General features: G+C 43.6%; 1 protein-coding gene across 1 annotated transcript in view; it reads right to left on the bottom strand.

Moving 5' to 3' along the window:
• Positions 1–266: 266 nt before the first annotated feature.
• The window catches only part of KIAA0586 (KIAA0586 ortholog), a 328,230-nt gene continuing 304,591 nt past the window's right edge, over positions 267–23,905 (bottom strand). The window contains 1 exon segment of the mRNA XM_060271150.1: positions 267–430. The gene's annotated coding sequence lies outside the window, so the exon portion shown is untranslated.

Below are 23,905 nucleotides of genomic sequence, written 5' to 3'. Positions count from 1 at the left end.
CATCTCGTCCTCTGTCGTCCCCTTCTCCTAGTGCCCTCAATCTTTCCCAACATCAGGGTCTTTTCCAAGGATTCTTCTCTTCTCATGAGGTGGCCAAAGTATTGGAGCCTCAGCTTCACGATCTGTCCTTCCAGGGAGCACTCAGGGCTGATTTCCTTAAGAATGGATAGGTTTGATCTTCTTGCAGTCCATGGGACTCTCAAGAGTCTCCTCCAGCACCATAATTCAAAAGCATCAATTCTTCGGCGATCAGCCTTCTTTATGGTCCAGCTCTCACTTCCATACATCACTACTGGGAAAACCATAGCTTTAACTATACGGACCTTTGTCGGCAAGGTGATGTCTCTGCTTTTTAAGATGCTGTCTAGGTTTGTCATTGCTTTTCTCCCAAGAAGCAGGCGTCTTTTAATTTCGTGACTGCTGTCACCATCTGCAGTGATCAAGGAGCCCAAGAAAGTAAAATCTCTCACTGCCTCCATTTCTTCCCCTTCTATTTGCCAGGAGGTGATGGGACCAGTGGCCATGATCTTGGTTTTTTTGATGTTGAGCTTCAGACCATATTTTGCGCTCTCCTCTTTCACCCTCATTAAAAGGTTCTTTAATTCCTCCTCGCTTTCTGCCATCAAGGTTGTGTCATCTGCATATCTGAGGTTGTTATTTCTTCCGGCAATCTTAATTCCGGCTTGGGATTGATCTAGTCCAGCCTTTCACATGATGAATTCTGCATATAAGTTAAATAAGCAGGGAGACATACAACTAAAACATACAACTAAGACATACAACTAAAACATACAACCCATTAACTAATTTAGCAGTGGCATACACTTTAGCCTCTTTCTTAATTTGACAATAGCCTTTTCTAAACACTACCTCAAAACCAGCTTCTGCTAAACAGGATACTGACATTAAATTGTTTTCTAACCCTGTAACACAATAAACCTCAAGGTTTGTACTTAAGACACTGTACAAATGTGTAACCATAAGCCGTTATTGCTTTCTTCCCTCCATCTGCAAGACAGACATATGATTTGTCAAGTTTAGCTTTCTTACTAATACAACCAGGGGAATTTACTAAATGTCTGGTTGAGGCTGAGTCAATAACCCGTGACTGTGAAACAACCCCCTCAGAGTGTGCTACTTTGGCAACAACAAACCGAGATTTGATTTGCTTCTTTCCAGAAAACCTCTTTTTCTGACTTCCATGTGAACTAGCTCCTCTCTCAGGATGAGGGCAGTCACGAATTACATGTGTAGGGTCTTGGCATCGATAGCATCTGCGCACAATAAATGCCTTCTCATCCCCCTCACAACTAGGACCTGTAGAAGCTCTAACAGCTCCTGACTGAGGGCGTAGAACCCATTTAGAACCTTCTTCCTTTCGTCTTGAACGTCTTTCTTGTTCAGTAACGAGCCTCCCATAGACATATCCCATAGTGAGTTCCTGCCTAGGCATAGACTCAAGTGTTTGAACAGGACTGTTCCAAGAAGGGTCTAGAGAACTAAGAGTAATGTAAGCTCTATTTTCATCATCTATCTAAACACCTACTGTCTGCAATTCTGTGCAGTCAGCTTCTGTTAGCTTCTGTAAATGCTCCTTCACACATTGTCCTGGAGCAAGCTTTGTGTTATACAAAACACGCATTAGCCCAATTCTGCTACCAGCAGTTTGTCTAACATAAATATCCCTTAATGCCACCCAAATTTTGTTTGCTGTAACTAAATTTTGAACATGTGGTAGTTGGGAGTTCTCAATACTCAAAATGAGAGTGGAACTGGCTATCTCATCTTGCCTAAGTTCCTCTTCTGTGAGATTACTATCAAGTGGGTTTTCAACTATTGTCCATAGATCTTGTCTTTTTAAATATGCTTTGGCTTTCAGGCACCACTGTGCATAGTTTTTGTCATAGTCTCTCAAAAAAAAAATCCTTGAGAAAATGCCCCCTCTGCTATGGAATTCTACCTTACTTCCGTTTGGCGCATACACACCAACCCAGATCCATTGTTCTCCTTCTACTCTTGTTTTTACTATTACAATTCTTCCTTCATCATCCTTCCATACCAGTTCTGGTTCCCACTTTTCTTTCACATAGATTACTACCCCTCTCTTTTTTCTTTCTTCTGCAGCAATAAATTCCAATCCTAATTTATTATTTTTTAATATCCTTTCATGTTTTTTATTGACATGCGTTTCTTGAAGGCATATGTAATGACCGGTGGCTAGTCCTTGCTCCTCCCAACCTGTCTCCTGGCTTTGGCAGATGGTGGGAATCGGGCAGATAGGCATGTAGTTTGTGTACCCTAGTCAAAACAATTATCAGTAGTCACTGCCAGCACCCTTTCTTAGCCCACAGCTGGCCAGAGAGTCTAAAAGGGATAGCTTTCTGCCTTGTTACTAAGTTGAAAGCCTCTGGCTACTTCTTAGGAAGCACGCAGAGATCCAACCGGTTTGGTTACCTTTGGCGTCAGACTCTGGCCCACTATGTACCATGGCCCCAGCAGCCCTCAACACCCAGTATGCGACCAAATGGCTAAGGGACCAGACTAGTTGCCCCACCCTGAACAGTACTCAAGGTCCAAACCAAAGTATACCTTTTCAAGGCTTTATTAAAAAGTGTAGAACATACAACTTAAAAATAGCAGTGCACATTTCTTGTGAGGTTACAGATATAGCAAATAATAAACAAAAGCATACAATTTGCTCTAACTAAAGATACATACGGATACGGCAGTTGATATATCTGGTTGCAAAGCTTTCAGAGGGCAAAGCCTGCAGGCCCCCCTTCCCCTCCCACAGCTTCATACTGGCAGAAGCTCTGGCGAAATTGCAAGTAACAAAGTGCGAAGTTCTAACACTAGAACTCCCAAGTTATTGTGAAAAGGGTCAGGTGGGGTTCCGTTTTCCCACCAATGAAAATAAGGCTTTAATTAGCAATCACCAATGACTCTAGGTGTAACCCATTTATTTTCAGCTGTCTTACTTCATACCCTAATTGAATATTGGCAGGTGGTAAGACAGTTCTCTTATTCCTTCCCAACTCAATCAAGGGCAGGCTGCTCTCAGGTGGACAGGATGGTCCAATTGATCCCCCTCCCATCCATACCACAAGGAAATAAGTAACATCGGTGTCTCTTCTTCAGCCAAAGGCAATTACCACATTCCTTTGCAGGCAGCTAATTGGGGGCAGCAGAGAGAGACACGGCCGGTATTTGTTAAAGGCTTTTAACCCAGCCTGCTTTGCTGTCTCTCCCAGCATACATTGCTTTTAACCAAGGATTCAGAGTTGTTCATACTATAACTCCCATGCCATGTCCATGACAGCATATTATGTCCCAATTTTGGTTTTTCGATAAATGACCTAATCTGTTTCTTTTCTTTTTATAATTTAAACCATTTATATTCCAAGAGACTGCTTTCAGTTTCATGCTTTTAATTTAACTATTTCAGTAAACATCTAGGCTGGTTAAGAATGTAATGTAGGGAAATGGGGAGAAGGGAAAAAGTTATTAAATGAAAGTTCCTTCTTTACTATGAAGGTGGATAGGGGAATTAATCAAGAAAAGTTAATTAGATTCTTTACTCCTGTTCTTCTCCCTCCTCCTTCTCCTCTTCTTCCTCTTCTTCCTCCTCCTCTTGCTCTGCGCTGGATGTAATTGTGGCATCTTCTTCTTCCTCGCCTTCTTCCCTCTGATTGTCCACTGGTCTCACTCTGTCCCCTCCAAGTTGCTGCGAATAAGTTATCCAAAATCTTTCAGCCTCTGCTACAGTCTCAAATTTTCTTCTACTACCTTTAAAGGAAAAGGACAGTCATTTGGGGTATTCCCAACGGAAAAAAATCTTTTTCGTTTTCAATACTCTAGGAATTGGTAGTTTTTTTCTTTTTTGAAGCAACCTTGGAGGAATCTCCATTATTATTATTATAGTTATTCCATCTATTTTTAATTTCTTTTTGCCTTTGCAAAAAGGTATTTTTATCCATTTTGGATATCATCTCTTTAAGATCTGTCAGGGGGTCTGATTCTGTGACTGTCTTCTTAACTGTGCTGTTGCAGTTAAAGTGTTGTCTAGTTTTTGGCTTCATTTTGTTCTCATTATTTTGCCCTGAATTCATTTTCTTAAATCTGTTCTTTTTGTAAAATGGGCCCTGTTGATTTATTTTCCTCTTTTAGAGATTGGTTGTGATGGTTGTAGTACTTGTGGGAGTCCCTGTGGAAACACACACAATTAACGTTTCAATCTTTCTCTTAATCACTATATGAATTATATAGGAATTATTATTTACTTTCTTGCCAGCAGTCAGATTTTAATCTTGGGGTTTTCTTACTTATTTCGCCTCCTTTTTATTTTAATATAATTGATATTTTTCCGTTTATAATATTTTGGTTTAAATTCCCTCTTTTAATATCCCTCTTTTATTCCTTCCCAATATATCGTTATAACCTATTCACCAATATCGTATATCCCGCAATTTGTCCCCCCTCCCTCTAGGTGGCATTGTAGTCTCTTATTATACAGTCTTATTCTCTTTCCCCTTTTCTACTTGCGTTTTCCTCTTCCTGTTCCTCCCTCTGGCATCGCTGAGTCATCACCGTGTTCATCTCTATTTTCTTCAGTCTTTCCCTTTTCCCAACTTTGTCCAACATTGACCCTCTTGACTTCCCAACAGTTTTTGATAGCTTTGCCTTATTTCCTCTTCTCTTTGTTTCTGTCTCTTCGCTTCTCCTTCGTTTCCCCACGCCCTCTCAGCCTCTCTCTCAGCCTCTCTCTCAGCCTCTCTCTCTCTCTCTCTCTCTCTCTCTCTCTCTCTCTCTCTCTCTCTCTCGGGGTCCTGCTCTTCCCACAGCGTTCTAATCTTCCCCCGATCTTTTATTTCTGGTTTCCCCCTGCTTTAAATTCCCCTTAAGAATTCTCGTTGTTCTCTCCGATTTTCTGTTGTATTATTTTCCCACTTCTCTCACTTACTAAGTATTTCCCCCCTTCGTGTTCTTCAATTTTACTTAGTCTTTCAGTTTTTTTTTCCAGTCTCTTAAATGAATAAATGTAGATTCACTATGCTGGCCCTTGCCAGTTAAAGTCTCAGTCCGCCCTCTCGGGCACACGGTTCATCATACACAACTTAAATAAATCTCCACATGGTGAGTCTCTGTTCCTTTATAATTAAATTGTAACTGTACTTCTAACTTTTAACTTCTCCAGTCATCCCCTTTTTAATTTAGGCAGTTTTTCGTTTGCTGGTGACTGCTTTCAGCGTCAGTTGTATAAAAAGAGAAACCCGGTGCTTGCTTTTTCGGGTCTTTGAGACATCTCACGGCTGAGAGATTTCCTCTGTTAGCGCTGAGGTTCTTCAGTTGTCTCCGACAGCTCTCTTTTTAAAGCTGCATTTTGTTTGTTTTTCCGAAGGCAGGAAACCCCTTGTTGTGCTGCTGGGCGTTCTCTGTTCAATTAGGGACCTCTTCTCCAATTTTTTGGGGGGGGATTAGCATCGTCCTCGCACCCCCTCACTGTCTTTATCCCTGACAGGCTGAGCAGAGCTCTTTCCCCCCGACCCGCTCCTGAAGCGCACCATGCCGGAAGTCGGCTCCAAGACTTATTTGGGAGACGCCATGATGGTTTAAAGTGGCACAATACTGCTTCATATGCATAGTGCAGAAGGAGCCTAACTCAAGAAGATGTTGCAGAATTTGCTTGCAATAAAACACCAGCCTGGAGTTTTTGTTAGGGCATTTCGTGTCAAGCATGGCACTGTAAAAATATGTTTTTATCTGATGTTACCTTCTGCAATCCTGTTGTGATTGAGGGTTGCTGCCTTTTCAACTGGCCCGCTCTTCCTGTCTATAGAGCTGTAGCTCAGTGAGAGAACATCTCCTTTGTGTGCAGAGGGTTCAATCCCCAGCATCTTCAGATGGGGCTAGAATTAACCCCCCCCCCGGTCTGAAACCTTGAGTCAACAGTATTGAGCTAGATGGACCATTGATCTTGCTCAACAGATGACAGCTTCCTATTTTCCTATAGCATGAAGCTGCATAAGATACTTTGCTCAAAAATCCCTATTCTCCCCTGTCCTCCTGCATCTCAAGCAGAAGCGTTGTTGCTTTTCTCACTTCTGACAACTCCTGGCTTCTGATAACGTAACAGAGAGAAAACGGGCTCAGGGAATTGGTCATTCTGGAAAACAGATTGGCCAAAAGTATCGGACACTTGAAAAAAAGCGGACTCTTGGGAAGGTTTTGCAAACAACAGCTCAAATTCCAGGGCAAATAGAAAGTCTCCAGCCTTGCCGGTGAAAGCTTCCTACCAGCATTATTCCCAGAGGCAGGATATACTTCGCATTTTGCCTCCTCTTAAATGAATTAGGTATGGTTTTAGGTTTCACTTGACGTATTCCTCCCAGTGCTTCTGTTTGCCCCATTATGAAATAAGGGATTTCCTTTCTCTTTGTTTCCATTCCCATCCCTTGTACCTTTTCGTAGCTGCTCCCCGTGCTTTTCTTTCAAGGAGGCTTGAAATGATGCTTAATTTCCCCAGTGCTGATGGTGTTTAGGAAAACTAACCCCTTGCCACGAAGGCAGGGTCATTACATAAGTAAAACGCCCATCCCCGGTGCCTGTTCAGCCTGAAACCCTCCCAAGATAGAACAAAGAATCTTGTGATACTTCCAAGACTTCCAGCAATATTGTGACTGCTGTTGGTAACAGAAGTTGGACCCCCACTCTGCTGAGCAATAGTGGGGTTCCAGGTACTTACCAAGGGGTTGTGCTCCTTTAGAGAAATAAAGACGCAGCGGGGACTGTTAATAGCTTTTGAAATACGATTTATTCACATATTTATACCTTCCGTCTGCATGCAGGGAGTCCAGAACTTACAGCATGGTCATTTCAAGAAGGGCTTGTTCCCCACAGCGGTGATTCCAGGGGGTTAACAAAGAGCACAATGGGTTAACACGTCTTCCTCGTGTTCCTTCTCCCACCAGCCTCCTTATCCAAGGCAGGGCTGTGAAACTGGGAGAAAGGGAGGACACGGTTTTCTCCCCCAAAGTACACAAAACGCAAAACTGGTACCCACTGCCACCACTCCTCCTTTATTTTAAACAGTCCTGAAACGGGGGGGGGGGCAACCTCCCTGCTGTTCCAGACTAAATAAACCTTGACGCATTACGGCGGGCACAGGTAGAGATTCAAATGGTAGAGCAACCTTGTGGTCAGACACAGGATTCAGCTCTGCAGCAGGAGGCACAAAATAGACAGACCAAAATATCCTTTTGGAAATTTATTTAGGAAGAAAAGGTTAACTAATTCTCAAAGGATTACAAGCAATGGGGAAAAAAGACATTGCATAGTTTCACTAGCTAATACAATTGCATACTTACAAAGAGACTTACGGAACAACGGAGACCCATTTCCGGAAGGCAAGGGCCTGGCAAGTGCATGACTAGCATCTTCTCCAAGACAAAGGCAATTAGCAATTCACATCTCAAAAGACAGATTCTAATAATAATAATAATAATAATAATAATAATTTATTATTTATACCCCGCCCATCTGGCCGGGTTCCCCCAGCCACTCTGGGCGGCTTCCAACAAAATATTAAAATACAGAAATCCATCAAACATTAAAAGCTTCCCTAAACAGGGCTGCCTTGAGATGCCTTCTAAAGGTCTGGTAGTTGTTCTCTTTGACCTCTGGTGGGAGGGCATTCCACAGGGTGGGTGCCACTACCGAGAAGGCCCTCTGCCTGGTTCCCTGTAACTTGGCTTCTTGTAGCGGGGGAACCGCCAGAAGGCCCTTGGCGCTGGACCTTATGGCCTCAATCCCACGTGTAACTTTCACTGATGGGCCAATGAATTTAAATTCAGCTGTTACAGATCAAGGCAATTAGGATAGTCACCTGTGTTCCATCACTTGGGAAGGATATTCCCTTTCCCCCCAGGCAGTTAAGCCTTTAATCAAGCGAGGGGTGATAAACAACTGGCTCTTAACACTCCCTAGTATACGAATAGATCTCCACCCCCTCTTCATTTTGCTTAGACAGACACGAGTTGTGTGAATAGCTATACTTGCTGCGATGTAGCCCTACAAGAGAGAGCAACCCTAGCCAAACTCAGTTTTGTGTTGGGGAGTGGCTTCAAATTTGCTTTAATGACTTGTGAATGATACGTCAGCACTGCTTCCGAGCATTCACCTCACCGCTATTCAGAGATGAGATGCATTCTGCTATATGGAAAAGGAGAACACAATTCAAAACTGCATTCGAAAGGACACAGTAAAGTCTTTGCTTGTTTGACGAGACCAGGGTGTGAGTCATCCCTGAGGATTTTTCTCACTCTCCTAAGGCAACGATCCCTTGCGATGTCATCTAGCGGACTCAAGGGTCAGCCCATGATAACATTTCTCTATCCCCCCCCCCCCCGCCTGCCACTTTTCGTGTTCTTATTGTATCTAGATAAAAGTCTTGGTTTGGTTAAAAAACAGGATAAGATATTAAATTTTGTATTTTTTTCTATGAACCTTAATAAAATTTATTTTTTTAAGTGCATTACAGTTTGATAGGAATGTGGTCCATGTCTGTTTGGAAGGCACTCAACTGGAGGGAGATGACTCTAAGCATCAGGTCCCCTTCCAGCTCCCAGTAGAGTGGAATAGAGTGGAGTGCCTGGCGTGCTATGGTCCATGGGGTCACGAAGAGTCGGACACGACTAAACAACAACAACAAAATGGGGGACATTGAGGAAATAATTGTGGATTTGGTTCAATGCAACATGGAGGTGGAGAACACTGGATTCTCATAGGATGCATCTAGAAGAGGACTGCGCTGTCCGGAAGACAGAATCCAGAAAGTCAATCTCCATTCGGACATTTGACATCAGATCTTATCTTCCTACAATAAACAGATCAGAGGAGTTGCTGTCTCTCTTTCCTTTCCCAGGAAGGAATGTGGGCTCCCATTTGTCTAGCTCTGCCATCCCAAGTTTATTTTTAGCTTTCACGTGTTCGGTTGGTGAGGTCAGCAGCTAAAACATGTTTTGAGCATATGCTGCCCAAATCCTTGGCTTGGGGACAGCCTAAAGGAACTTAACTAAAGGCGGAGGAGGAGAGTGTTTTGTTAAGAGTTCAAACAGCTAAATATTCTAATTTATTGCAACCATCATGTGTACATTGGATACCAAGAAAGTAGGGGGGGCAGGCGAGGAGAAAAACAACAACGCACGCTTCGAGTGTTCTCGTCCAAAATAAACCAGAGAATTAAAAATCCAGGATGAAAGTGCCTTACTGGCTGGCCTGTTACTTATTTCCATTAATTCTCCCATGCAGGATGTTATTTTTACAGTTCAAGGATTAATTCTTCATTTCCAGTTCTAGGAAATGGATTGGATTTCAAAGCCACCATCCGAAACACTGAGGCACTCGAGGGCTGATACTTTTGAGGGCCAACTACCACTGCTGCCTTTTGGTTGCATCTGCGGGCGCAGGATTTAAAACAAGATGTCCAGTGGAGAGTTCAGGTCTGGGAATGCTTTTGTTTAACTCTTGCCCAGCTCAACTTCCCCTTGCCCTTTGCTTCCTTCCCAGAGTTCCTTTTGCCCAGCCTAAGATTCTGAATGCAGGAAACCCACCCAGCTGCTGTTTTGGGCCTTAAAGCAACAAATGATAGGCAATTGATTTGTACACAGAGACCATTTCTGTTGTGTTTCCTTTGCACCGAAATGAATGGAGATTGTGTTTGGTGAATGTAAGAAGAGTCCTGCTGGATCAGACCAGGGGGCCCCTCTAGTCCAGCATCCTGTTCTCACAGTGGCCAACCAGATGCCCAAGCAAAACCTACAAGCGGGACCTGAGCACAAGAGCCCCCCCTCCTCCTGTGGTTTCCAGCAATTGGCATTCAGAAGCATTGCTGCCTCCCGAGTAGTGAGTCAACGTAGTTTTGTTTGGCTAGTAGCCACGGGTAGTCTTTGTGGGAATGTTCAGGGATGCAGGAAGGGATATATTGTTTGATTATAGCCTCTTCAACTTGTATTAACAAGTTCCACAATTTAGCAGAGTAACATTCCCCTTTTTAAACTTGCACAGCGTATCCGTTTGCTCAGGCTCGCTAAAGCCTCTATAATAACTGTCCTGGTGTTTCCCCCTTATAAAGACAAGGCATGACACAGTCTTCTATAAAAGTATAAAAAGAGTTTACTCACACATTCTGTTCACAGTTGGATCCCAGAAGGCAGACTTAGTTTCCAGGTATATGTTACTTTTCTAAGCTATCTCATAAGGACAACCTATTAAGGCTGTATTCTTAGTTTTAGATTTTGATTTATGTGGAAATTGTTTTCCATTCGGTTGTGTATTTTTTGATGTGGTTTATGTATTGTTTGTGACTTTTGTAATTGTGCTATTGCTGTATTGTTTTGATATTCGATTGGGAGCCGCCCAGAGTGGCTGGGGAGACTCAGCCAGATGGGCGGGGTACAAATAAAAAATTATTATTATTATTATTATTATTGTTATTGTTATTATTATTAGAAGAAGAAGAAGACAGCCCCTTTGTCCTCTCTTGGCTGGAAGAGAGCATCTTAGGCAAAGCAGATGTTGCTTCCTTGATGAATGTAGTCAGAGAGAGAGAGAGAGAGAGAGAGATGGCAGCCAGTCCTATGCTTTTGTTACCTGCACAGGTAAGGCCATGCCCACCTCGAGTCACATGCAGAGGAAGTCTGTCCCAGCTTAGGAGAAACAGGAAGTTCCGACTGGCTGGTCCAGACATCCCCTTTTATGTCCACTCTAGGGATGTTGTACTTGACTGCTCTTGTGTTTCACATCCCACAGCCTTCACAAATTTGTGCTGTCATATTTTAAAGGCATCCAAGTAATAAGATACCTCTCGTGTGACCACAGCTAACCAATCACATGAGAGTTACTGGGGAACATTCCAGAATTAAACACACTGTAATGCATTGAAGCTGTACGCTGGCTCCCTCGGCCAGCAAAGCGAGATGAGCGTCGCAACCCCAGAGTCATCCGCGACTGGACCTAACGGTCAGAGGTCCCTTTACCTTTAATGCATTGAAGCATTCCCAGTTTCATTAAATTAAATCACTATACCTAACAACTTGGGACGCGGGTGACGCTGTGGTCTAAACCACTGAGCCTAGGGCTTGCCGATCAGAAGGTGGGCGGTTCGAATCCCCACGACAGGGTGAGCTCCCGTTGCTCGGTCCCTGCTCCTGTTGCTCGGTCCCTGCTCCTGCCAACCTAGCAGTTCGAAAGCACATCAAAGTGTAAGTAGATAAATAGGTACTGCGCCGGCGGGAAGATAAACGGTGTTTCTGTGCGCCGCTCTGGTTCACCAGAAGCGACTTAGTCATGCTGGCCACATGACCTGGAAACTGTACGCTGGCTCTCTCGGCCAGTGAGATGAGCACCGCAACCCCAGAGTCATTCGCGACTGGACCTAACGTTCAGCCCGGACACCGAGATCCAGCGCCGAGGGCCTTCTGGCGGTTCCCTCATTGTGAGAAGTGAGGTTACAGGGAACCAGACAGAGGGCCTTCTCGGTAGTGGCACCTGCCCTGTGGAATGCCCTTCCATCAAATGTCAAGGAAATAAGCAGCTATCCTATTTTTGAAAGACATCTGAAGGCAGCCCTGTGTAAGGAAGCTTTTAATATTTAATGCTGTACTGTTTTAATACTCAATTGGGAGCCGCCCAGAGTGGTTGGGGAGACTCAGCTGGATGGGCGGTATACAAATAATAAATTATTATCATCATCATCATCATTATTATAATGGTCAGGGGGTCCCTTTACCTTTACCTAACAACTTGGTGGCAACCACGGCTTCCTGTTACCATTATGGTTCAGGAACCAAAGCGTAGATTAGAGGGGGGCCCAAAAAAATTCCCAAAGAGCAGATCCCCACCCACCCACCTCCCTCTGGCATGTTGTTTTTGCATGGGGAGCCAATGGTTTGGCCACATGGAACCAATTGTGCAAAGGGTTGGATTCCATAGGGCTCTAAAGAAGCAAGAAGCAAGAAGTTTCTGCCCCAAGCAGTTTGCAGTCTACATTCTAACCGGGGGGGGGGGGGGCAGACACTAATGGGACGGTAGGGAGAAGTGTCAAGTGCCGCCAAGCATTCAAATCCCATCCTTGTACATCTCTCAGGCATCAACGCAAGTGCTTAACTTTGGCTGGGCCATGCCAACGAATGGGGGGCAGGGGTGAGCGGGGTAACTTTGAACTTTTGAATTACTTATTGCCACGACATCAGAGCTAGTCAGAAGAAACCTTGTTCCATAGGGAAATGGTTTTCTTGAGGCTCTGTGTAACATTCCTGGTCTTTTTGTAGACAGAGCTGCAACACATCACCTATAATTCTTTTCGTTAGTGTCGTTTGCAGGCAGTAAAGCGTACTGGTATATATCAAAGAAGCCTGAACTCATTTGCACTCATTGTGACTCAGGGATGTCTCACTGCCGCCCATCGGATCAGTGGGGTTTAGCGATACTGTTTTAAATGGTTGTAGTGAACCATAGTCCATAAATATGAAATGCTATAAAATCACAGAACTCTGGCTATATTTACAAGTACTGCTTTAATCTCTCTCTCTCTCTCTCTCTCTCTCTCTCTGTGTGTGTGTGTTTGTGTCTGCCTTGCTTTTACTTTGGGTAGGACATAGGTTTTTCATTTTTTCAAGGATTTCTTCTGCTTTTAGCTCTCTCTTTTTTTTTTACATTAACGTTCAGACCCGCTTTACAGTCGGCAAGTAACCCTGAAAGAATTTTAAAAGGCTACAAGCAAATCCGTAGATAAGAGCAGTCCAAGGACATCATATGATTGGCCTTCCAAAAATATTTAGAGAAAGTCCCTTTACTGGAAGCTCCTACATAAACTTCACAGTCGTGGAGTAAAAGGGCAGGTATCTTACAACCAGAAGTTGGCTAAGGAAGAAGGAGCAGAGAATTTTTTTGGGGGGGGTGGGACAACACAGATCTCATGTTGCACCTCAGCAGTGGGGTCTCATAAAGATCTGATTCCCACAAAATTGCTCAGTTTAGTCATTGCTGCCCCATTCCATGTTTTCCCCATGACATCTGTGTAAATTTCCATCTTGCTAAATTTCCTCTTCTTGCCTGTGTTAATTCTTACTACTAGTTGTAGATCTTCCTCAACCACAACATCTCTAAAACTTAAACACAGACACCCCTTTAACCTCCTTTATTAAATCCGATATGCTAATCCAAACTGTTGTAAACTCATCCATGAAGATCACCTTGTCTCAAGCTAGCCTAACCTACCTCACAGGGTTGTTGTAAAAGAAGAGGGGAGAGCAAACAGGTTTTTTTTTTTTTAAAAAAAGAAAGAAATGTGAGGAATTGATCTCAGAAACAGCTGCCCAGGCTGGCCATCTCCTCTACCTTCTCATTGATAAGAGCCTATTCCTTTTCGTTTAAGGCATTGTAGCAAGAGTTCCCGAAAATCAGCCGATAGATGACATTATTGCATGTTGTATAGGAACTGCATTGCTCTTTGCTTATTGATTTCTGTATATCTTGTGGTCAAATTCCACTTTGAAAGCTGTAATTAAATCATCTTCTTTCTGGCACACAAGTCCCCTGAAATAGATGGGATTTTTTTTAATTATAGCTTTCGAGAAAGAATTTGGTATATATTTAGAACCAATCAAAGGGCTGTACACAGTTCCCACAGCTAAGGGGTTGCTGACCTCCCTTTGCCACTGCCACTCCCTTCACCCCGTTCTTTGTTCTGCAGTCTCCGCAGACCACAACACACTCTCTCTCCTTGGGTGCTAAGCTTGGTTTTGCAATCGGGAATCCTTTCCAAAGTTTGCACAACTTTGAACGCAGAAAGCTGAAGAGTGGCAGAGTTGAAAGAGAAGCTTGTCATCATGGAAATCTTAGAATTTTGAAGTGTCAGGCATAGCTCTAGTGGCTTTAGCCCAAACGTAGCAGAGTTTTCCTGCACAGCGCAGCAGCTAGTTGAGGTGGAAATGACTAGTCGGCTAGACGCAGAATAACTATTTACAGGATTAAAAGAAAATAAAACCAGCAGAGTTTCTGCATACAAAGCAAAGCAAAATAAATCCTCTTCTGTCTCTCTCTCTCCAACCATACACAGCACTCCTACTCCTAACACCCAACAAGAAACAACTGTGCTAGCATTCCTAGATAACAGAGTTCAGTGCTGGTCGTTAACCAATCAGAGAGTAGTTTCCAGGTCAGGCAGACCTTGGCTTTCTGCCAAGAGTAAATTGACACTGCCTTGAGTTAATTGTGTGAAGCAAGAATCTGTAAGTTTCCCATGAGAACCAATTAACAGAAACTGAACAGGAAAGCTCTCCAGAAGAGGTGGCTTGGAACTCTCACGTGTTCTTAATTCCAGATATACTTTGGCTCGATTGTTTGCGCCTTGGGGTCTTCGCAATGTCAGGAGCCCCTCAAGCCCAGACTCTGGAGAAAATCTCTTCAAAGGAAGAGGCTGGGGATCCAATGGACAGTTTTGCTGCAGCAGAAGATCCGGAGGAACATGCCGTTGCCCAAAGGCAGCCTGAAGAGATTCGTTATGAGGAATGCCTTGCCTGCCCACCCCCATATTCCCTCCAGCCACACCCCAAGCCCTGCCTTGACCCCCGATTTCTCCCTCTTCACCCCTTAGACCTCAAGAACGAAGGCCACACCTGATACAGTGGCAAATTCAGAGTCATTGTAGGTGTGTCCCTTTGGTTGGTTCATGATCAGAGGTCTCCTGGGGGGAAGAGGAGGTTCTGCTTGGGAGGGGAGAGAAGATGAGAGGATGCAGCTGTTTAAGAACATGGAATAACCCTGCTAGATCAGACCCAGTTTCCAGCTGTAAGGACACCAGAAATGTAATATGGATGATTGGCTTCCCAAATTGACCAGACGAAATCTCAGGCAGTTGTACATATTATAAAACAGATTTATTAAAACATTTATTGCAATAAATGGTGGCAGTGAGAATGAGTTTCTCATTCTGCCCAACCCATGGGCATACACAGAGTGCTTTTATACCTTTTTGACAGAGTGAAGGCCAGCCTTTCTGCAGTACTTCATCAACCAATCAAGAGAGAGCACCCCAAGATGCAAAGTCACCCGCCCAACTCTACTAGGTGGCGTTATGTACCTGGTACCTTCATACACGTGTCTATGTGGAATTTTACAGGCACAATTGTGGTTGTGCTCTACTTAGAATTTGCGGTGGGCTGCATCCTCTTGCTCTTGTGGTTTATGCTAGAATTTCTTAGAAGTGCTGTGTGTGGTTAGATCTTTGCATTAGATGTGCAAACATGCTGTGCCCGTTTGCTTTCTATCAGAGGCAGAGAGATTTAGAATTGAATATACAAAATGGAGTTCTTCTTGCTCTCCTGCGTGGCCTGACCAGGATTATTCTGGCCCTGGTCATTGCCACCCTATACAGCAACTGATAGAAGCATTACTGCCTCCAGCCATGAAAGTAGAAGATAGCCGTCCAACTCTGGAAGCAGAGCATAGTTGCCATTGATCGCCCTCTCCTCCATGTCCTCTCTTAATCCCATCCAAGTTGGTTGCCGTCATTGCCTCCTGCGGGAATTAGTTCCATAGTTTAACTATGTGCTGTGCAAAGTAATATATATTGAATATTTGTGGAGGAAAAGAGTGTTGATTTGAAATTGTGGCCAGCATTAAGATAAATTCAACAGTGTAAATAGGTTTTGATGGAAGTAATAATGGAATACTGAATGGTTTAGTTTATGTAAAATAAGCAGGGATTTATGCTGTGCAAAATGAACCATGGGAAGAGAGGAAGGGAAGTCATTGATATTTTTAAGGTTGTTTAAGTGAATATTCTAAAATGTAAAACAGAGATTTAATTTAAAAAATTATACATTTTAAAAGAAGTAATACTTTTGCCTGTCCTAAACCTTCCAGCTCTCTACTTCATTGGGTGTCAACAAGCTATAGTGGAATGAGAGAGGAAAGAAACCTTTTCTTAATCCGTGCCATAATTTTATAAACTTTGGTGATATCTCCTCTTACTTGTCTTTTCTCCAAAGTAAAATGTCCCAGACACTGCAAACTGGGGCAACCCAATCAGATGGGCAGGGTACAAATAATGAAATTATTATTATTTATTAAACTTCCTTCATAGCAGAGTCACTGTGTGTGTGAGAGAGGGGGGGGGAGAGAGATGGAGAGATGGGGTGAGGGAACAGAGGAAGACCTCTTCCTCTCGGGGCCTTCAAAAACCTGAAGCCTGGCCTGTATATTTTCCTAACGTGCATTGGTGGAAGAATTGCATCCCCTTGTGACATTAAGGAAAGTTAGTCTTCCTTCCTCCTTTTAACACACAAGAGCCAAGGGTATGACCAGTGACCCAGGAACATGTCCCCGAGGCCCATCAGTAGTCAGAACAGCAACTTCCTCTTTGTTTAAAACAACAGAAGAAAGAAGCTCAGAAGTTGTTTCTGGGCACCAAGAAGAAACTTTGCAGACGGCACCCAAATTGTGGCAAAGGTTTTGTAACTGGCTGGTAACCGCTGTTGTATTATTTTGTAGATCTTAATTGAACAAAGAAGAAATAACAGCCTTTTGCTGTTGGATGCATCTAAAAGGAACAGCTTGCCTCCTTTCCTTTAACCTAGTTGGGTGTTTGCATCCGATTATGTTTTGCAATGCTTTCTTCTTGATGAAATCCAGATAGCCTGTTGGGAAAGAGTATGGGAATGTATTGGCAGGGGGAGCAAAGGTCAATATGACAACAGAGGAGGCACCGAGCTTCTGAGGAGGGCGGCCCACTGCTGGGGTGCCACCACAGAAAGGCCCTTTCCCCAGTCCAACTTCGACAGGTCATCTAGGTAACAGATATGTTACCTGTGGCTTTACTTCTGGCTTCCTTCCCATTTATTTTCCCCTGACCTTATCTTTACCACAAGGTCCCCGTGTGGGTTGCAGCAATAAGATACATGCAGTAAGATTAAGTTGCATGAAAGTTTGTCTCCTCATGGTTGGAGAGGTTGTTCTGTTTGGGGCTCTTATACTCACAGACAGCAAGCTCAGTTTTATGGATCTCTAATACTTAACTTGGGACCCAGGTGGCGCTGTGGGTTAAAGCACAGAGTCTAGGGCTTGCTGATCAGAAGGTCGGCGGTTCGAATCCCTGCAACGGGGTGAGCTCCTGTTGCTCGGTCCCAGCTCCTGCCCACCTAGCAGTTTGAAAGCACATCAAAGTGCAAGTAGATAAATAGGGACCGCTCCAAGCGGGAAGGTAAATGGCGTTTCTGTGCGCTGCTCTGATTCACCAGAAGCGGCTTAGTCATGCTGGCCGCATGACCTGGAAGCTGTCTGCGGACAAACGCCAGCTCCCTCGGCCTATAGAGCGAGATGAGCGCCGCAACCCCAGAGTCGGACACGACTGGACCTGATGGTCAGGGGGCCCTTTACCTTTACCTTTACCTTAATACTTAACTATCTCTCCAAATCAGTCACCACGCTGTTCCCAAATCTTCTGGGAGGCTGGAGGGTCATTGCCCTGCTGTGAGTCCTCACTGCAACAAACTCTGGGGTTGGGGCAAATGTCAAAAATTATTTTAAATGTTTTTAATCTGTGGCGTTTAAAATGTTGGGTTTTGTTTGTTTTGTTTTTGCTCTGTTTGGGGTGGGATAAATGTTTGGTTGGGGTTGGGGGTGGGGATTAGTTTAATTTTAGTATAAACACAATTTTTATTTTTTATTACTTACTACTGTCTTACCGGTTTATTGTGTAAAGGGCCAGGGTTGCCTGGGAGTGGGCTCCAGCCAACAGAATGACTGCGACAGGTTCCAGGGGTGGGGGTGGGGAGAGATACACTGGAACACCCGATCTCAGTAATCACAGGTAGGAGGAGGAGTTACCCTAAGACCAGACCATGACGTTGTTGTTGTTGTTGTTGTTGTTGTTGTTGTTACTTGTTGTTGTTTAGTCGTTTAGTCGTGTCCGACTCTTCGTGACCCCCTGGACCAGAGCACGCCAAGCACTCCTGTCTTCCACTGCCTCCCACAGTTTGGTCAAACTCATGTTCGTAGCTTCGAGAACACTGTCCAACCATCTCGTCCTCTGTCGTCCCCTTCTCCTAGTGCCCTCAATCTTTCCCAACATCAGGGTCTTTTCCAAGGATTCTTCTCTTCTCATGAGGTGGCCAAAGTATTGGAGCCTCAGCTTCACGATCTGTCCTTCCAGGGAGCACTCAGGGCTGATTTCCTTCAGAATGGATAGGTTTGATCTTCTTGCAGTCCATGGGACTCTCAAGAGTCTCCTCCAGCACCATAATTCAAATTGTTATTACTACTACTCTTGGTTTCCACTGGTCTCAAATTGCTCCATAAAGATATCATTGTCCTTTTATTAGGAGGTGCCAGAATGACAGCGACGCATCCTTGGAATTTTCTATAACTGGTACGATTGCATTCGGAGATTAGTCTTAATGGGAAAACGAATGCACAGTGTCAGATTAGCATAGGATCAGGCTAAATCTGACGTGTTTACAAATGCATGGTTTTCTTTTCTCACATCAATCCCTTGTCTGTAGGTCCCAAACCATCAGCATTACATGCAGATTTCTGAAGGGATTTGATAAACTAATTAGATTTCATCTTCATTTACTGTATGTCTTGTGTGTGTGTGTATGTGTGTGTGTTAGTTCGTGGAAGAAATAAAGCAGGGAATGAGGCAGAGGGCTTTCTCAGTAGCTGTGCCCACCCTGTGGAATGCCCTCCCGTCAGATGTCAAAGAGATAAATAACAATCTAAAGACGGTCCTGTATAGGTTTACTGTTGTATTATAATTTGCTGGAAGACGCCCATAGTGGCTGAGGCAATTCAGTCAGATGGGTGACATTAATTACTATAATTATTAGTTTTGTTGTTCTTGTTACTCTTTGCTGTATACTGTTTAGACTGTACAAAACTCAGTAAAATGCTTTTTAAAAGCACAATAAAATATACAGTACAGTGATAAAAAAACAGCTACATCCATAAAACAAGAAAATAATAAAAACAGTTAAATCAATTCCATATACAGAAATAACGGAAACGTTTAAAAACTATTCCATATATAAAACAGTTAAAAATACCGGTTTCAGTATGGATGCAGACTGGGATAAAGATTTTTACTTAAACAACTTGTAGATAGCTCAGTTGGCTAGTGCGGTTTACGCCAAGGTTTCAGGTTCGATCCCCGCATGGGACAGCTGCGCGTATTCCTGCGTAGCAGGGGGCTGGATTAGATGATCCTCAGGGTCCCTCCCAAGTCTGATTCTTCAAGAGAAGCAATAGTACTGCTCTATTCTGCCTTCGTCAGACCCCACCTGCAGTACTGTATGTAGTTCTGGGCATCACAGTTTAAAGAGCTGGTCAAAGAACAGGGAAAATGGTTCGGAGATTCCCTTATTCAAGTCCTTTCCCACCTCATAGGTCATATTGAATTCCATCTAAATCCCCCTTTTAAAGGGAGGTATCCTCATATCACAAAAACCAAGAAAGGAGGATTTACAATGGCCGAGCAGCTGGCTGGCTGCAGCGCATTCTCCCAGAAGTGTGTTAAGAAAGGATTTCCTCACTTTTTTCAAATATTAATTCCTCATCTCATTAGCAGACTTGGGGAATACACGCTCTAATCTTGTTCTCTTTGAGTTGTACAAGATTATGCAGCTCAGTACCTTGCAAAAATGGGGGGGGTGGCATAGGAAGAGAACAAATCATTTCTTAAGTGTTTGTTTGTTTTTTGGGGGGTGGAGGACATATTGGTGATATGTTAGAATTAGGGGCAGACCCAAAGACACTGAAAATTGAACTTCCTGGTTCTTGGTAGCACCTGAAAATCGGAAGTCGGTTCCCCAAAGTGTTGGAATAGCTTCCATGGTGAATCATCTCTCTGTGGTTGCAGTCAATCACCTCCCTGTTCCTAGCCCCCTAAATAACCTTGGCACTCAGCTACGAGTGATTGCCAAAGAAGAAAGATAGCCGAGTGGGCATTTGAACCCCAGTCTCCCTGTTTCTAGTCCAACACACTAACCACTACACCATGCTGCCTCCCTAATGTTAGCCCTTTTCCAGCTATGTCAGCATTGCAATTCAGCAGATCAACAAACAGAAGGGCAAATAATTATTTCCAATGAGAGTTTTTATTTTTGTGAATTTTTCGCCCCCAGCCCCCACTGCATTGTTGTTGTTTAGTCGTGTCCGACTCTTCGTGACCCTATGTTTCTTTTATTATTACAAGGATGATTCTTATCTGTTCCCCCACCCAGACACACTGTTTGTATTGCAGTTGGTTTTGTAAACCAATTCTGAAAGCAATACATATACTGACAAGCTGGAACGTGTCCAGAAGAGGGCAACCAAAATGGTCAAAGGCCTGGAAATGATGCCTTATGAGGAACGACTTAGGGAGCTGGGTATGTTTAGCCTGGAGAAGAGAAGGTTAATGGGGCGATATGATAGCCATGCTCAAATATATAAAAGGATGTCATATAGAGGAGCGAGAAAGGTTGTTTTCTGCTGCTCCAGAGAAGCGGACACAGAGCAATGGATTCGAACTACAAGAAAGAAGATTCCACCTAAACATTAGGAAGAACTTCCTGACAGTAAGAGCTGTTCGGCAGTGGAATTTGCTGCCAAGGAGTGTGGTGGAGTCTCCTTCTTTGGAGGTCTTTAAGCAGAGGCTTGACAGCCATATGTCAAGAATGCTTTGATGGTGTTTCCTGTTTGGCAGGGGGTTGGACTGGATGGCCCTTGTGGTCTCTTCCAACTCTATGATTCTATGATACATTCTGAAATGGATAAATAATTTGCCCTCCGAGCTGCAAGGTCCTTGAAGCAGCCTGACAGCAGTTATCACCTGGCCACAACCTTCCTTTCTTCTTCCTTAAAGTGAAAAAAAGATAGATGAATAGAAATAGCATCTAGCTATCGATCTATGTTTGGGTAGTTATTTCTAAACTCGCACCTATACACGTACTGTATATTAAATGTGCATGTCTATGTCCTTTTTTGTGGTGATGGACCCACCTTTCCTTGTGCATGTGCAATGTGCAAATGGCTGCCACACCTCTTGGTGCAGCAAGTTTGGGGAATGGGTGGTGCGATTGCAGCAGGGGCTGGTAGCAGAAAAGACCTGACCCCCAACATGATCTTAGTAGAAATTTCTTTTAATTGGGCCCTTTCAAAATCTAGCTGGGGTGGAGCAGTTCAAACGCCCCTTTGTTTGTGTGTGTGTGTGTTTTCCATTTGGCCTTTCCACACCCTCCCATGTCTGCCTTTTTGCCACCTCTTGCTTGACCCTTTCCCCCTCATCTCCAGCCCGTTCCATGGAACTGTTACCACGACAGGAACCGAAGTCTTTTACATTTTATGTCTTGGAGCTTCGTTTTATTCCCTAAGCATCTCTTATTCCTCCTCAGGAAATCCTTTTGAAAACGCTGTCCAGTGCAGAATAAGAACGGTCAAACCACCATGCGTCTTCATCTCAGATTTCTGCGGTGTGTTTTTGGCAAACGGCAGAGCGGGGAAAGTGACATTTTTCATATTGTTACGTTGTCAGCACCGAATATTTTCAGACCAGCGTCAGAATAAGATTTTAGAAAACTGAGCCGATACACCAACAGTGTGTTTGAAATAACCTCCCTCTTTTTCTCAAATCACTGCCAAACTTCTTTTATACCAATGATTATGTCACTGTGACCTTGGAGATTGTTTCAACACTACTGATGACTAGCAGTTAAGAAGAGTCTGCTGGATTAGGCCAGCGGCCCATCTAGTTTTGCATCCTGTTATGTACTGAGCTGAATCATAGAACAATAGGATCCAGAATCAGCAGTCTGATTGGTCCGCAGGAGCCACCCAATCCAACTCCAGGTGGAAGTGAATCCGCAACCTGATTGGCCTGCAGGAGCAGCCAATCAGGCGGCTGGCAGAAGTGAATCCGCAACCTGATTGGCCTGCAGGAGCAGCCAATCAGGCTGCTGGCAGAAGTCAATCCACAAACTGATTGGCCCACAGGTGTAGCCCTGAAGTAGCCAATCACACAAAGCCCATTGTGTAAATAATGTATATAAGCAAATGGTTTTGGGAAAAGGGCATTCTTCTCCTCTTCTTCTCCTTGATGACCACGAGCTGAATAAAGAGCATGAAGTTCACTCTCGACTCCGAGTATATTTCACATCCTGTTCTCACATTGGCTAACCAGATGCCTGTAGGAAACCCGCAAGCTGGATCCGAGCAAATTATCCTTCTACCCTCCTGAGGTTTCCAGCAACTGGTGTTCAGAAGCATTGCTTCCTCCAACTGTGGTGGCAGAGCATAGCTATCCTGCCTAGTAGTCATCGATTGCTCTCTCCTCCATGAATTTGTCTAACCCCAAGCCATCCATGCCGGTGCGAGTTCAAAAGGTTTAACTGCACGCTGCATGAATAAGCACTTTCTTTTCTCTGTCCTGATAAATGACGATAATAAACGGGAGAAGCACAGAGAGAAGAAATGTCATGGTGCATCTGTAACAGCGAAATCGGACGCCTTCATCTGCCACAGCTGCGGCTGATGGGAGTTGTAGTCGAAAACATCTAGAAGGCACCACATCAAACTGCCAAGAGAATAAAAACACACCGTACAGTGGTACCTCGGTTTATGAACACAATTGGTTCCGGAAGTCTGTTCATAAACTGAAGCGAACTTTCCCATTGAAAGTAATGGAAAGTGGATTAATCCGTTCCAGGCGAGTACTCAACCTGAAGCGTACTTAACCCGAAGCATGGGTGTAATTGGTTCCGGAAGTCTGTTCATAAACTGAAGCGTTCATAAACTGAAGCGAACTTTCCCATTGAAAGTAATGGAAAGTGGATTAATCCGTTCCAGGCGAGTACTCAACCTGAAGCGTACTTAACCCGAAGCATGGGTGTAATTGGTTCTGGAAGTCTGTTCATAAACTGAAGCGTTCATAAACTGAAGCGAACTTTCCCATTGAAACGGGCTGTGTAGGTTTATCTTCTTCCCAATCTCTAGATGTGAAGGCTTACACTATCTGAAGAAGTGTGCATGCACACAAAAGCTCATACCAAAATAAAAACTTAGTTGGTCTTTAAGGTGCTACTGAAGGAATTTTTTTTTATTTTGTTTCCCATTGAAAGTAATGGAAAGTGAATTAATCCTTTCCAGATGGGTTTGCGGCGTTCGTAAACTGAAAATTCGTAAACCAAGGTTCCACTGTATTTTTAAGCTAACTGTTACCACTTTAACATCTTAGTCTTCTGGGCACATCCAAATTTTTTGAAGAAATCGTCCCCGGTGTTGTAGGTTGGCATTTTTTAAACGCACATGTGACTTCTGCTGCCTGTTCAAGATTCCAAAGACCATCAAGGTTTTCAGAAAGCTGTAATTACTCCCCAGCACAATAGATGGCAATTGCTTCCATCAAGGAAATATTACATAATTATTATAACTTAGGATAATAATTGTATTTGCTTTTCGGCAAGTCATACATAATAGAACGCAGCGGGTGCCTTAAAGCTGTTAGCCTATTGTGTCAGCTCATACATATTAATTATTTTATTAGAGAATCACATGGCAAGCTTGAATCCGGAACAACACACATTAAATCTGTTTTTGGGGGGTGTTTAGATAGTTTAATGGTGTTAAATACCAGCAGAATTGCGTTTTCATAAAATTTTCTTTCAATACATAACACCTGGTGAACTTCATATCTACCTACCATAGTCTCTCCCAAGCATCCATTGGGATGTTATATCCAAGATCTTGAGCCCATTTAACTATTACTGATTTTACCTCCTCCTCCTTGACTTCCCAGTCAAGGAGGAGTCTATACATTTTTGAGTTTTTCCTTTGGAGTTAATCAGTTCTTTTTCCAATCTGGAAGGCTCCG

Source organism: Zootoca vivipara, chromosome 1 (assembly GCF_963506605.1).
Source record: "Zootoca vivipara chromosome 1, rZooViv1.1, whole genome shotgun sequence".
NCBI lineage: Eukaryota > Metazoa > Chordata > Lepidosauria > Squamata > Lacertidae > Zootoca > Zootoca vivipara.
Note: the sequence above shows the minus strand (reverse complement) of the source record. Positions and strands in the feature narration are given on the sequence as shown.